The following is a 15,767-nucleotide window of genomic DNA, read 5'->3' on the forward strand; positions in this document are numbered from 1 at the left end:
ACCTTGCTTTTGTGGGTGGAATTCCAAACTGACACTTCCCTGAATCCTCAAAACATTCGATCTATGGCCCGAGGGCTGCTTCTCCTTTTGCTCCAACAATGTCAGAAACATTTCAAGATTCGGCTAAAATTCTTCTGTTTTAAAAATTCTTTAGTGAACAGTTACTCTCTGTTTTGAACTTGTGTACTTAATTCCTTTCCTACTAATCCCTTGGTTTGTTTGAATTTTGCTTCCAACTTGTTTTTCTAGGGGCTGTAGAAGCAAACAGAACTGCATTACTGATAGTTTTTGCCATGTCAAGCAGTTTTCTCTCATTTCACTATTGCGTCAATTTTCTGGCTCAGGAAATAAAACCAAAATAAGATGCTGTTTTCTTCTTTTCTGTCAATTAATTTATTTTTCTTCCAATGGTATCACATCCAAAGCCTTTATATTATAGTTTGTATCTGCAGTATGAAGAAGATGATAGAGAAAAAAGAAAGAAGTGGAAAATGTAAAGGAAGTATGACTTAAAAAAATAAAAAGTTTTTGAAGAGGAGAAAAGTCAGATAAGGAGAAGGTGGAATTTCCTGAATATTTCCCTACCAAATGGTCTTAATAACAAATAAATCAATGTAATGTTAGCAATAGCTATCCCAAATCAGAGAGGAAACAAAACCTAAAACTCATGATTATTTTCAAATTTAGTTATTGTTATCAATGTGAATAACTGTTATCACAAAACTACAGTAGAGTGGAAAATAAAATCCAGAATGATTTTAATTAATTAGTAGTATTTCCCATTTATACATGTATAATGAATGATGGAAATAGAAAATAATTTTTTGGCATATACCACACTAATAAATTTTGCAGGAAAAAACAATCAGTGGGCAGAAGTATGATGAGAAAAAGTATATTTGTACACTCTGTTTGTGCCTCCCCCCAAAATACTTTCTAATTATCAATAGAAAAACTGTAATTTTACAGTGGAGAATCCTGGCTGATACCACTTTAATCAAGCTTTGTGTTAACAGCTCCAGTAATGAGACAAATATCTGTCATATACCCCTTAATATAATGCACTGAGGAGAGCACTTCTGAGGAGAGCACAGAACCAATTCTCTGGTATTTTTACAAAATAAAACTGCAACTTAAACATAAACATGAGGAAATATCAGACTAACCCAAATGAAAGAAGATATACAAAATTACTGGCCTCTAGTCTTCCAAAGTGTCAAGTTCATGAAGGACAGGATGGCTGGGAGCTGTCACAGATTGGAAGATGTTGAGGACAGCGGATGACCAAATCCAGTGTGTGTCCTGATTGAATCCTGGACCAGGGAAAGGACATTATTGGGACAAATGGGAACACTTGAATAAAGTTTGTAGATTAGTTAATAATGTGTTATTAATGTTAATTTCCTGGGTCTCGATACCTGTACTACGACTTTATAAGATATTAGTCTTTGGGGAAGCTGGGCAAAGGATATATTGAAATATTTGTAATATTTTAAACCTTTTTTGTAAGTCTGAAATAATTTCAAAATAAAGTTAAAACAATGGAATAGTGGAGAGACAGCTTTTATAAGCACGTGATCTCCAATTAAGAATTTGAATGTTTAGATAAATTCAGGATCTCCAAATAACATTTTAAGAAATGGCCTCTTTCTTATTTTATTACTTACAAAGTAGCAAAATATGTGCCCAGCCAGCAAAGAATGAACTCATGCGGTGTGTAGTTAACTAAAGAAAGTTACATAGTTTATGGAGTGTCTTTGGATGATCTTGGATGGCACGTGGTATGCCTTCTGTGTTTATTTTGAGATTATCTTGCTTTCTGCATCTAACACCAAATTAGAAGTTTAAAATTTTATTTTCATCCCAGAAGAAAACATAAAATCCCTTATAATTAACAGGAAACTGATGTGAGACCACTTGCCTGTCCTTTTGTCCTAATCTCCTCCTAAACTAGAAGACACACACACATACCCCCAAAATACAGTTTCTTGTTATTCAAACTATATTATGAAAGGTGTGACACTAGGATTTTTCACTCAGACTGACTCAAAAGGAAGATAACAAACTATTTTTACTAAAAAAATATATTTTTAAAAGTTGGTAATTACTTCCAGAACTTTACATTGTAAAAATCCTACAATGTAGTTACAATAATAAATTACTTTTTGTAAGTAATCTGTATCTAGGATAACTCTCCAGTGTATTTCTTTTTATTTTTTGCAGTTTGAGCGATGGTATTCAGATTTTATAAGAGTAAGCAAAATAACCCTGAAAAGTGTCTTGTCTGGAGGGCAGGAGTAAGATGGCCACTCACTCTTTGACAGCTCCTCTCTCATGAGGTGGCATCTAGACCCCATTTGTCCATTCTTGTGTTTGAAGGTATGTCATGACGGTTTCAAAGTCTGATTCTTTAGAGTTTCACTCTTGAAGTCTAAGCCACCATGTAAAAGAGCAACTACCTACTGGAGAAATGATGTGAAGAAACTATGGGAATACATGGAGAGGCCCAAGGGGCCAACTCAGCCAACTTTCAATTCACGCCCACCAAGGTCTCTGATGTAAGCAAAGCCTTCATACCCTGGGCACCAGCCAGCTGCCAGCTGTATGCCACCACACGACCCCAGTCAACCCCTGGAGCAGAGAAATCACTCGGGGGTGTCCTACTAAATTCCTGACCCACCGATCTTGAACACCAAGGATTCTTGCTTTGATTCGTTAACTTTGGGGTAGTTCATTATGCAGAAACCTTGATGTGAGGAATGCTGCTTGTTAGATGCGTCTAAGACCTCAGCTTTCTGTACTATTCTCACCTTGCCTTTAAAATCTGAATCTTAGATACATGTGTCAATATGCCCAGTTTAAGACAAAGAAAGGCTAATACTATATGATATCACTTACATGTGGAATCTAAAAAATAATACAAATGAACTTATATACAAAACAGAAACAGACCCACAAAGATGGAAAACAAACTTATGGTTACCAAAGGGGAAACGGGGAGAGGGATAAATTAGGAGTTTAACACATGCACGCTACTATATATAAAATAGATAACCAACAAGGTCCTACTGTACAGCACAGGGAACTCTACTCAGTAACTTGTAATAACCTATGATGGAATAGAATCTTTAAAGAAAAACAACAAGATCACTATGCTGAACACCTGAAACTAACACCGTACTGTAAATCAACTACACTTCAGTAAAAATAATCATAGTTTCCAGGCTCCTTTGAAGATCTATGTGGTCAAGTGACAAATGTTTCCTCAGAGATATAAATGGAAATACTGTCTGCATGTGCTGGACAATGTCCCTAAACCATTTCTCCTTCTCCGTCCTCTGGGCTGGAATGTGAATGTGGTGACTGGTGTTGCAGCCTCATCAGGGACCATGAGGAGGACTTCACCCTCAAGGTGTGGGAGCTTAGTGCTGTGAGGAAGTCTTGTGATTTCAAGAAGCTAGTGACCTTATTTTTCATGAATGAAAAACACACATGATTTTGTATATTATTTTATAGTTTTGGGTATATGAAGCTGAGATTAATCCATGCAGTGGGTAATTAAATAAAGCAGGAAAATAGGGAGGCAGTACTTTATTTCAAAGAATGTTAAGATAGAAATATATTGGATGAGCTTGGAGATTCTAATATTCAATTATGACACCAAGGATAATATCATATCATTTATCCATCTCCATCATTAGCCAAGATCCAGAAGTTCCATGACACATCCCAATATATGTTTGCAATTCTTAGCCATTTAATTTACCTAATTGTGGTTGTATTTTCTATTTTTTTTTTAAAAATATTTCATTATATAAAAATGAAGAGTAACATAACAAACAATAATATATCCAACCTAACCAAAGAAATGAAAACTACAAATGGAACAAGAACACTGTGTGTACCTCTACCCAATTGCATTGTATTTCTTTCCTGTAACCACTGTTGTGAAATTGGGTTACATCATCCCTATTTACAGAAGCACAACTTTATTCTATATGTATTATTCTTCATTGGCATGTACTTTGATTTCTGTGGTTTTCTATTTTTAATTAATTTTTTATTGGAGTCTAGCTGATTTACAATGTTGTATTAGTTTCAAGTGCACAGCAAAGTGAATCAGTTACACATATACCTATATCCACTCTTTTTTAGATTCTATTCCCATATAGGTCATTGTAGAGCACTGAGGAGACTTCCCTGTGCTATACAGTAGGTTCTCATTAGTTATCTATTTTATATAAACTAGTGTGTATATGTCAGTCCCAACCTCCCAACTCATCCCACGCTCCTTGCCCCCTTGGTAACCATACGTTTGTTTTCTAAAACTGTGACTCTATTTCTGTTTTGTAAATAAGTTCATTTGTAGCATATTTTAGATTCCCCATATAAGTGATGCCATATGATATTGGTCTTTCTCTGTCTGACTTGCTCCACTCAGTATGACAGTCTCTATGTCCGTCCATGTTGCTGCAAATGGCATTTTGTTCTTTTTCATGCCTGAGTAATATTCCATTGTATATATGGACCACATCTTCTTTATCCATTCATCTGTCAATGGACATTTAGGTTGCTTCCATGTCTTGGCTATTGTAAATAGTGCAGCAATGAACATGGGGATGCATGAATCTTTTAGAATTATGGTTTTTGCAGGATATATGCCCAGGAGTGGGATTGCTGGGTTATATGGTAGTTCTATTCCTTAGTTTTTTAAGGAACCTCCATACTGTTCTCTGTAGTGGCTGTATGAATTTACATCCCCAACAGCAGTGTAGGAGGTTTCCCTTTCCTCCACACCCTCTCCAGTATTTATTTTTTGTAGATTTTTTTGGTGATGGCCATTCTGACCGGTGTGACGTCATACCTGATTGTAGTTTTGATTTGCATTTCTCTAATAACTAGTGATGTTGTGCATCTTTTCATGTGCCTGTTGGCCTTAAATTTCATTAAAAAATTGTGATGCTGTATGTATCCTTCTGCAACCTTTATTTTTCTAATATCACATTTTTGAGATTTATCCGTAGACACACATAGCTGTGGTTTATTCATTTTCACTTCTCCATAATATTTCACTGCAAAATATTCTGAAGTATATCATTTTATTTTATCACCAATGAATATTTAGATTTTAGATTTGTTGCTATTTCAAATTATAAAAACGTTGTATAAGTTTCTGCACACTATGTTCATTTACAAATAAATCAATCAATACTGTCATTTTTTCCAGCCCCCCAAATTATATTCATTTCTTATATTTTCTCTTTAGGTCTTGGGAGCAGGCTTAGGAGATGGGGGGATTGGTGGGAGAAATGATTTCAGGATTTTTGTCTTCTAATGTTGAATTTGGCAGAAATGAACAATCCAATTCAGGACAACACCCAGGAAATTTGGTACATTGAATAAAATTCTTAAACCCTGGTGTGTGTGGGATATTGAAAATGGTATCATTTTACCTTGCTTAGTTCAGATTTTCTAATCACTCAAACCTAAGAATAGGAAAGGGGAAGAGAATCACGCATGGTTACCCTAATGACCATGAATTATGTCACGGATAACTCAACACATGGGATCCAGTCATGCTTTCCAAGTCATTTTTATGGAATGGTCTTTTACCTTCTCATTGTTAGTGTTTTTGAAAACCTGAAAGACAGGGAATTTCAATGTGGTAGAAGGCTTTGAAGACAGAAAGACATGTATCACTTTTTCAACATCACCTGAGTAAAAATGTAGATTTAAAAATGTGTTTAGTGTGTATAGGCACTCTCCAACTTCCTCTCAATTTTGCCATACACTAAAATGCTCTAAAGTCTTTTTTTAAAAAAATAAGGTTTTTGTAAACTGCTTTTGTCAAAGAGAATTAGAATATTTATATTATGTAAAGATTACTTATCTCCTTTGTACTTTTTACCCATTTAGTGATTTTGGTATATTTATTTTGTAATTTTAGATGAAAGTTTATTTTCATAAAATAATAGTACATTTTATTTTAAAGTTTAGATGAGGTAAATGCGATTTGTAATTTTTGGTTGAAAATGTAGTTTACTATTTATTATTGGCAGGTTACATGTCACAAGAACCCAAATACTATATTTTTGGCAGCATGTACCCTATTCCACAGGTATTTCCTTATTAACAGATGTAAAGCTGCTCTACTTTCCGTTTTTGTTTCCATGAGGTGACTTCAGTTTGGATTTATTATGAATGTATGTCTTTCTTGAAAACTTGCTAACTATTTCTTAGGTGGGGATGTTTTAGGAATCAGAATTTGAGAGCCATTGATTTAGGTGTTGGAGTAGTTATAGTGCCCCCAATATATTCAGCCATCATGGCAAGAAAATATATACAAACATGTATACATTATTTAATACCAATCTTAAAATTTACTTCGGTTCAATAATATCTACACTGTGTTAATAAAAAAAGATAATAATTAATTAAGGGGCTTCCCTGGTGGCGCAGTGGTTGAGAGTCCGCCTGCCAATGCAGGGGACATGGGTTTGTGCTCCGGTCCGGGAGGATTCCACATGCCGCGGAGTGGCTGGGCCCATGGGCCATGGCCGCTGAGCCTGCGCATCCGGAGCCTGTGCTCCACAACGGGAGAGGCCACAGCAGTGAGAGGCCCACGTACCGCAGAAAAAAAAAAAAAAATAATAATTAAATTATTATTATTATCTCCACTATTTGTGGGGAATATATCTTAGCCGAAATTTCACATCCATCACTTTATTTGTTCTTTTTAATAACTATTTTGATGAATAGAATAGATTTCCTATTCAAAAACTTTAGAATCTGAGATACAAAAAGTATAAAAATAAACTTCAACAGTGGGGAGGCTACCAGAGAACATACATTTTATAATTCTATGCAACAGATAAATAAATTTCTCTATATTTTGCAAATTTAATGCAATTTCTCTATAGTGTTTTGAAGGAAATGTACTTAAATACTCTGACAATCAACAAGAGAGTAACAGAGTACTATACATAATATTCTGGGAATATTATTTTTATCTATAAGCAAGTAGTTGCAAGAGGAAGGTGGGGAGTGGGATGTTTGGTGGGTGGGGTTATCATTCACACTGCCCCTCTTGAGTTACAGGTTGTATAACCTCCCTTCACCTACACAAACATGCGCTGTTATCATATTTTAACTATTATTTAAATTAAAACACTCTGGGGAAATTTCAAATGCTTTGTCTTATAAAAGAGATAGAATTTATATATTGAAGCAAGTTCAAAATTGTAGTATGTCTAATTTTATAACATAGAATTAAAACTATAATCAGGAATCATCAAGGAAACTTAAAATACACCAAAGGCTAAATTTTTTGGCCTGAATTATGAAAAAATTCTATCTGTTCTTTATTGTACTATTTTTTTGACACAAAAACTTAATCTTACATTTGTAACCATGGTGAAGCTTTAAGAGTATTTCTCAGAATGCTTCTTTTGGTTTTTTATTTATACCATTTGATTCCATTTTAGAGGCTAAATGCTTTAATTGCCATCTCTTAGCAGTCAAGGGAATAAATTAAAGGAATTTTCGGTGAAAGAAGTGATAGCTTTTCCATGCTCTTGGATAGACATAAAAGGAGGAGAGCTCTATTTTATTCCCTGTGATTTTCTTTAGGCTTTTGAGGCCAGGAAGTATCATCAGAGAACAAACATCCAGTTCAAAATGGAAAAACAAAACAAAACAAAACAAAACAACCGCAGTGTTTTGCTACTATAAAATGGTCTCAGAATTATCCTTGACAGAGGAGGAAAATTTTGAAAGGGGTATTATAAGATCTCTGAATTAAAAAAAGCTGTAAATGAAACAACAGGTTTTCGTTTTGCAGAATTGTTTGAGGTTATAGAACACAATGTTCGCAGACGAACCTATGGCAGAATGTCACTATTTTCCATAGCTGTCAATCAAACAGTTGTCCCAGGAGAAGCAGTGCATCCGGGGCTTGTTGACTAGGAGCTGAGCAACACAAGGGCAGGGAACTGCAGGTGGGGGCAGGTTCTTCCTGGAAGCAGACGCTTTGATCACGATGGGGAGGAAACAGGGATCCTCGGCTTCACACATCTGAGGCCACACCCAGGCACTCTTGTTGTTGCTACCCACAGGCAGTTGTGCTTACTTTTAGCAACTTAAGGACATTCATCTGTTCAAAGATTGGGGTGGGATGATTGAAGGTAGTTCCTGACTCTTCCCCAAATTCTTCCTGCCCCTCCTGTCTCACTCAAACCAAAAACACACAACACACACGATGAAACAAGGCACAAAGTTCTTCAGAGGAGGTCAGGTAGACCTAAAAGTACCCACTTGTAACTGAAGATGTGGAGATGTGAATTGTGATTATGAACAGTCAATCTCATGGGGTCATGTTCATCTGTACCGTTGCATTATTTTCACTTTACATATAAATGCTATTGAGACAGGCTGGGACCTGGGACCCTTTGCTGCCATGTTTGTACCTGGACATACGTCTCCTCAAGCAACAGATACAAAGAAACTGTGAGGGACTAAAAATAACTGCATGCATGAGCAGTTGGGGCAAATTATGGACAACAAGATACAAAGAGAACAAAAAAACAACTGCCACTTCTGAAGAGCTGGGAGCAAAAGCAGGGAACTACACACACCCCCTCCACTCAACACCACCTAAGGGCGGGCAGAACACCTAAGCCGCCCCTCCGACCCCAGCCCTGGACACACCCCTGCCCTCACCCCTTATAAGGAACCAGCTCATCCCCCCTCAGGGAGCAAGCCAGCAAGGGAACCTGTTGTTTGTTCTCCTTCCCTCATGCTGCAGCAGGGGCCCCAATAAAGCCTTGCCTGAATTTCTTCTCTGGCCTCTAGTTAATTTCTATTGATCAAGGAGGCCAAGAACCCTGGTCAGTATCACTACTGAATCAATTTCTTCTATGATAAATGCCTCCATTAGAAGGAGTCCAGTTTCCGACCTCATGCAGGTAACCTATATATAAGTTAGAGACACTGTTAAGTGAGTTCTCTCCCACATGCTAAGGAATCCATGGCCTGCTCAGCAGTGACATTGAAGGTATCCCACAAGTGGCATGACAATGAAACGTCACAGTGCAATGCAGCCAACCATGGTCGCCCCGGCCACGGGCCACCATGGGGGCCGCCCCAGAGCTGTGCCGTACCAGCTGGCGCATCAACCCTTGTGCCCCGGAAATATCTATGAGTTCCCAAAAATAATGAAGTGTGGAGTGGATCCCAGGACTTAATGCAAACAAGCACCCTATATAGAAAAACTTCAGGCTTCTAACTTCACTGAATCCAGTACTAAATGTACCTCCTTATATTCCTCAGCTTCTTCCAAGTCTTTTTCACTCTCTAATAGCTGCAGAAGATCAGTATATGCAGCTTCCAACCTGCGCTGGCAACCTGGGATCATTATCCGGGACTCCTGCAGGATCTCTGCCTGCTTTTTAATAGCATAATTTTCACATCTTCGACTTCCATTTTTTCAATCTTTTCTTCTTGCTGTTTTGCTTCTTTTTCATATATTATTTTTTCTTTGACAAATCACTGTTCAAAGTCAGCTCCCATCTTCTGCTTCTGCACAATTACTTTCTTCAACAGTCCCTTGTGGCTTTTCATTCATTCCTACCAAAGCCATATTAGTCAAATAACCAAAGCAGAAAATGGATTACGTGGCTATCAGTTTACAGAATTGATGTACCTCTGGGTAAACTTGAGACCCAGGAACCAAGACAGGAAGTAAAGTGACAGAAATCAGAGCTGCCAGTTAATAGATGGCCCTGCGAACATGCAACCATGAAAGGATTTTGAGAAGTCCTGCATCTTTGCATTGCTTGCTGGGGATTCAACGTCCTGGCTGGAGCCTTTCATTTGATAAACCTCAGTTGCCTTTTAGTACCTAAATCAATGGGGTGTAAATGTTTGCTTTCTGTAGAGGCACCAAAGCCTTGTCTTTCAAAGACTTGTGGTATATTTATACAATGGAATACTACTCAGCCATAAAAAAGAATGAAATGATGCCATTTGCAGCAACATGGATGGACCTAGAGATTATCATACAGAGTGAAGTAAGTCAGAAAGAGAAAGACAAATATCATATGATATCACTTATATGGTGAAACTTTAAAAAATGATATAAATGAACTTATACACAAAACAGAAAGAGTCACAGTTGTAGAAAACAAACTTATGTTACCAAAGGGGAAAGGGTGGGGAGGAAATAATTAGGAGTGTGGGATTAACATATACACACTACTGTATATAAAATAGATAACCAACAAGGACCTACTGTATAGTACAGGGAACTCTACTCAATATATTGTAATAACCTATAAGGGAAAAGAATCTGAAAAAGATAGATATATATGTGTGTATAAATGAATCACTTTGCTGTACACCTGAAACTAATGCAATATTGTAAGTCAACAATACTTTAATTTAAAAAAAAATTAAAAGACTCACAAGGTGGTGAATCTTCCAAATTAAAAATCTGATGTTTGGAAAAATAAAACAAACAAAAAAACATGTATTTTAACCTTTTCTTATGTCTCAGTTTCTTCCTTTGTAAAAGAGATATAAAAATTCTACCATCTCAAGGGCTATATGAGGATTGATGATTTAAGGCAGTCAATACAATGCCTGGCATCTAGTGAGCACTTAATAATAGTAGATTATCATTTAACCTTAATTTCATCATGGTGACATATCAACATAAATATCATCATTATCATCATCATTGCCATGAATATTCCCACAAACATATATTATATTTCAACAAGGGATCTCTGTAAAACTGTCTGCCAGAGTTTAAGACCATGGTATTAGAGCTCACATTATAACAACAGAAAACATCTTTAAAATTTAATATTATACTGTCCTGCTGTTAAAAAGTCCTCAGGTAATTTTTCCATCTCTTGCTCTGTATTCTTGCCAAGTGGCCAGATCTTCTCTTCATACCAGGAACTCCTGTACATTTGTTAAAACTTTTGAACTTTATTCCTTTTAGGCTCTACATTACTCACCTCATTAATTTTCTAATTATTTTCCTAAAAATAAATGCATACATACATAAATACATATAGTCATTTTCTCCCCAAAGATGAAGTGTCTTCCCTGCTCAATTGTATTGGTTTTACTCATTGTACAATGAGATGGTTTACCTAGTAATATTGTAGGGTTGCTCTGGGACAGCTCATGTCCTGAAAATATGGTACTTTCAGTGGGAAACAGTCTAACACAGGGGGCATCGTTTGGTTGATTTCCCAAGTAATGGTCGCTTATCCCTACTTTTTTTCATAAAACGAGTAGTAAGCTTTTTTAAAACTGTTTGTGTCCATGAGTTTCCCAGCAATGAAAATATTCATATTTAAATATTTAAAATAAGTTTATGATTATTAACATATGGAAAATCTGCAACATACAAGTTTGGGAACAACAAAAATTACAAATATTTGGCAAAAAAATATTGCACTTATATATGTTGTGATAGGATAGCTTTTACTAATTGCTTATCCATACATGAGGCTAAGCTAGGAGAACCTTAAAGACAAGCTAACAAATGTAGTCTGGGCCCAATTAGTCTGTGAATGATTAACTCACTTGCTTTGAGTGTGGTGCTAATAAGGGCCAGATCACAGGTTTGATCTCTTTGTTGGCTGGTTAGGTTGGCTTTTTGCCATTGCTGTATCTTTCATGTCTCAAGTTCATGGTTAACTCTTACACATGTGTCACTGGTCATAAGGAGAAACAAGACAAAGAGTGTAGATGGGCATCTGCAAGCTCATCCACTCTACCGGAAGAACAAAACATGCACTCTTCTGGCGGGACGTCAGTCATCCTCATCCGATAATACCATGTCCACTTCTAAGAGAATTGTCGTTGTTAAAAATGGACCAAACGCTCACTGGTAGTTGTGTGGTAGGGTGAAAACAGCATGTTTGCCTAGGCACCGTCATTTTCTATAGGCATTCAAACACTTAAACTTTACATCTACCCATTTATTTTTCACACAAGGCACTGAAAAGTAGAAGATGATTTAAACATACCTACATAAAAAAGGAATTTTCTTATTACACATAAAGTAAAATAAGAAGATAGCTTCCAAAGGATTGAGGTAGAAGTCCAGCTAACTCATATTAATGTGAAGATCAAGTATTTTAGGGAAAAAATTAATGTATAAATTGTTACTAAAGTTAAAAATCACCAGTAATGACCAATCTATGATATTTGGCTAAAATAATAGTTATGACCTCTCTCTCACTGTTCAAAGTATGTTTGCATGTGAAGCTTAGTCACGGTGATGCTTCAGTTTCAACCTTTCTTGAATTTTGTGGCAATGCCAGCATTGTTCTGAGCCTTCCTTAAGGCCGAGCATTCTACAAATACCAGTTTTGTTCATTTTTAACAATGAATCAATGAATGTATAACTGAACTTGAGCAGAAGAAATATTTCAAAGGTTGACAGCTAGTTCTCTTGAAATTTCTAACTCTGTCCAATGATTATTTGTTGCATATGCATGGGTCATTCTCCTAAAGTCTTATATTCTGGCATATTTTGCCTGGACAAGTTATGTGTCTTTAAGAACTAGGCTGTTTTTAATGACTTCTCTCTAAATGCAACTTTCAGCAAAAAATGAACATCTTACCCTAAAACAATTGCTTAATTCAAAAAGAAAATATAGTGGCATTATGATTTAATTAAGATAAAGAGACTGTGGGTGTTATAAAAGATAAAATGTAGCATGTCTTGCTAGGATCCAAGTTTCTAAGAATTGCTGTCTTCTACATTTTTATGTTTCTTTTAACCATCGGGGGAGTTGTAGGGTGTACTGTGGTGTGATTTTTGTAGTGCAAATCACCTGTACGCACAATTCTGGACATAAGACTTAAAAAAGAAGATTGACTGAAGTTATGAAAATTAAGGGGTTAATTCAACTATTTCCATGATTTTAACTTTCATTTTAAAAACCCATAAAGTTGCAGTAACAGGAGTAGGAATTAGGCAAGGCCCTAGCACATCACTTCTTAGGTACTCCAAAATGGGCAGCATCAAGCTTAACGAAAGATGACAAATATTTCACTTTTGAAATGAAGGCACTTTGACACACTTTTTGAGATCACACAACATTAATGAAGGAACTTGGTCTCTTCCATCTTTCATTTTGAGACTTTACAGTAGTTCCTGGGCATACTCCTTGGAAGAGTTTTGCTCTTTTCTTTCTTGTTTTATTTTTTGCGTCTCCCTCCCACCCTTCCTATCCCACCCCTCTAGGTGGTCACAGAGCACCGAGCTGATCTCCCTGTGCTCTGCAGCTGTTTCCCACTAGCTATCTATTTTACATTTGGTAGTGTATATATGTCCATGTTACTCTCTCATTTCGTCCCAGCCTACCCTTCCCCCTCCCAGTGTCTAGAATGGTCTCTCTGGGCCTCATGTGTCCCCATCCTGTGTTCATTCTGTGTGCCCAATACATCAATTCCAGTCAAATAAGCCCTTCCACAGTAATGAACTCAAAAACAAAATTGCAAGCATAAGAAGAATTTGTAAACTCAGTTTGCAGTCCTCAAGGAAGTTGAGGATAAGCATGTAACCTGCAAAAATATTTGTGGATATTTAATATACAGCATCAGGGTCGTGTCATGTACCACATGAAAAACCAAAGAAAAAATACTGCTGAGAAAATGTCAGCTCTAACTTCAAAACTTAGGAGTTGTATTAATACCATGATGGAAGGTGAGACACCTGCATTCACATAACATCCTGTAAAGGTGATATTTCACTTAAAACAATTGGCTGTTCTAAACTCAGCTCATTTTTTTTTTTTTTTTTTTTCAGTACGCGGGCCTCTCACTGTTGTGGCCTCTCCCATTGCAGGGCACAGGCTCCGGATGTGCGGGCTCAGTGGCCATGGCTCACGGGCCCAGCCGCTCCGCGGCACGTGGGATCTTCCCGGACCGGGGCACGAACCCGTGTCCCCTGCATCGGCAGGCTGACTCTCAACCACTGTGCCACCAGGGAAGCCCTCAGCTCATATTTTATTCCAAGTTTTCTTTATGCATTTACAAACAGGGAAGGGATAGTTGGCTCCATTAACAGAAGAAGAATTTCAAAAATGTGAAAGATGCCAGTTTTATATTATTATCATATGATGCTTAAAATAGAAAAAAAAAAACCCACAGTTAATTCCAATAATTGTTTGATGCTGTAATCCAATTTTTGAAATCAAAGCTTTGAAAATTTGAATGGTATTTTGAGTTAAGGATTCAACATTGAATATTAAATGTTTATTTGCAGTGATGATAAGAATAGTAATTTCCTGGGAGCACAGCATCATGACACAGACATTACTGTGCTGAATTAAGAAAGCGTTGGAATAGAAATGTATTTGGAATTGGTGGCGATGCACACATGACTCATGATTTTGACTATACCAACTGCAATATTCTATCAATCTAAATATAAGCTAGTTGTTAACATTTACAAACATTTTTAAGTATACACAGCTATCATAGATACATTTCAAAAATTATGTGATGAAGCTATTAATACAAAAATGCTTGTGCCATGGCAGTAAATCTCTCCTCTCTTTGTTACTTATCATCAATGGGATTTTTGAAGTGGCTTTGCCTTATAATTATTGAAAACAACGCTTTCAAAAAGAAAGACATTAAAATATATTCTACACAAAATAAGAGAAGAGATGAACACAATCTATGAGAAGTTGAACAGTTTACAATGGAATTTTGAAATTCAAAATGTATTAGCTAAACAGTTGCAAAATAAGACTAAATATATACATTTCAGAAAGAATGTAAAATGTAAAACTTGGTGGAAGAAGAAATAGAGCACCAATTGCCATTAATGTAATTCAAATAGGAATAGAAGATTGGAATATACAATTTAAGTTTAAGTTAATAAATATGAAGAATTATTTAAATACAAAACATACATAATAATGGAGATCTTTGCCTTATTCCTATTCTTAAATGCAATGAGTCTCCCAGTTAACTATGCTGTTTCTTGCAGATTTTTGATATAAATTCTCTTTCTGATAAATATAGTAATAGAGGTCCTGGCAAACTTAATAAAAAAATGGAAATGAGGAATAAGAACTAAAAAGAAATGTATTTATTTGTAAATGATGTATTATCCACAGAGTCAATAAACATGCTAATAACACAAGAGACTTTGGTCCAGTTTCTCATCACTTGGCCAAGTTACACAAGTTGACAACATCCCCTCATAAAAGCAGTAATCATACAAAAAAATAGAAATAAGAGGCCATTTCCTTAGCAAGAAGAATCATATAGAACATAATGTAGAAGGTGCTGATGGAGAAAAATATTAAACTCTATTAAAGAATAAAAAGTAGATTCAGAAGATATGCAGTGACATCCTGAAAGAGACATGTATTTTCTTATGATGTTTACCTAACAATTCCTTGTTATTTTTATTCAAACTAAAGATTTGCCCTTAAAGTCCTGCTCTTTCTTTCATCAAACATCAGTTTATAGACATAAATCTGTTTCAGCAGTGAAGTTAGACAAAGATTTGGTACTTGGGTTTTTAAGATGATTTAAGAGTAATTTTTATTTTCCTTCAACTATTTCTATAGTTCTCACTTGTAGCCACGCAAGTTAACATTCAGAACTTTCTAGAAGGCAGAAATTGACTCTGACATCTTAAAATACGGATTATATTACACTTCCTTTCCCCCCAAAGTGTACTTTATTACTTCTGGTGAACTGTGGATTAGTCAAAATGGGCG

The 15,767-nt window shown here is 36.1% G+C and overlaps 1 long non-coding RNA gene across 1 annotated transcript; it reads left to right on the plus strand.

The window, feature by feature from the left end:
- Positions 1 to 9,268: 9,268 nt before the first annotated feature.
- Positions 9,269 to 14,131, plus strand: LOC116754580. Its single transcript, XR_004350081.1, has 3 exons — positions 9,269 to 9,548; positions 10,166 to 10,170; positions 14,121 to 14,131. It is a non-coding gene; the product is annotated as an uncharacterized LOC116754580 (long non-coding RNA).
- The last annotated feature ends 1,636 nt before the right edge of the window (positions 14,132 to 15,767 follow it).

Source organism: Phocoena sinus, chromosome 5 (genome assembly GCF_008692025.1).
Source record: "Phocoena sinus isolate mPhoSin1 chromosome 5, mPhoSin1.pri, whole genome shotgun sequence".
NCBI lineage: Eukaryota > Metazoa > Chordata > Mammalia > Artiodactyla > Phocoenidae > Phocoena > Phocoena sinus.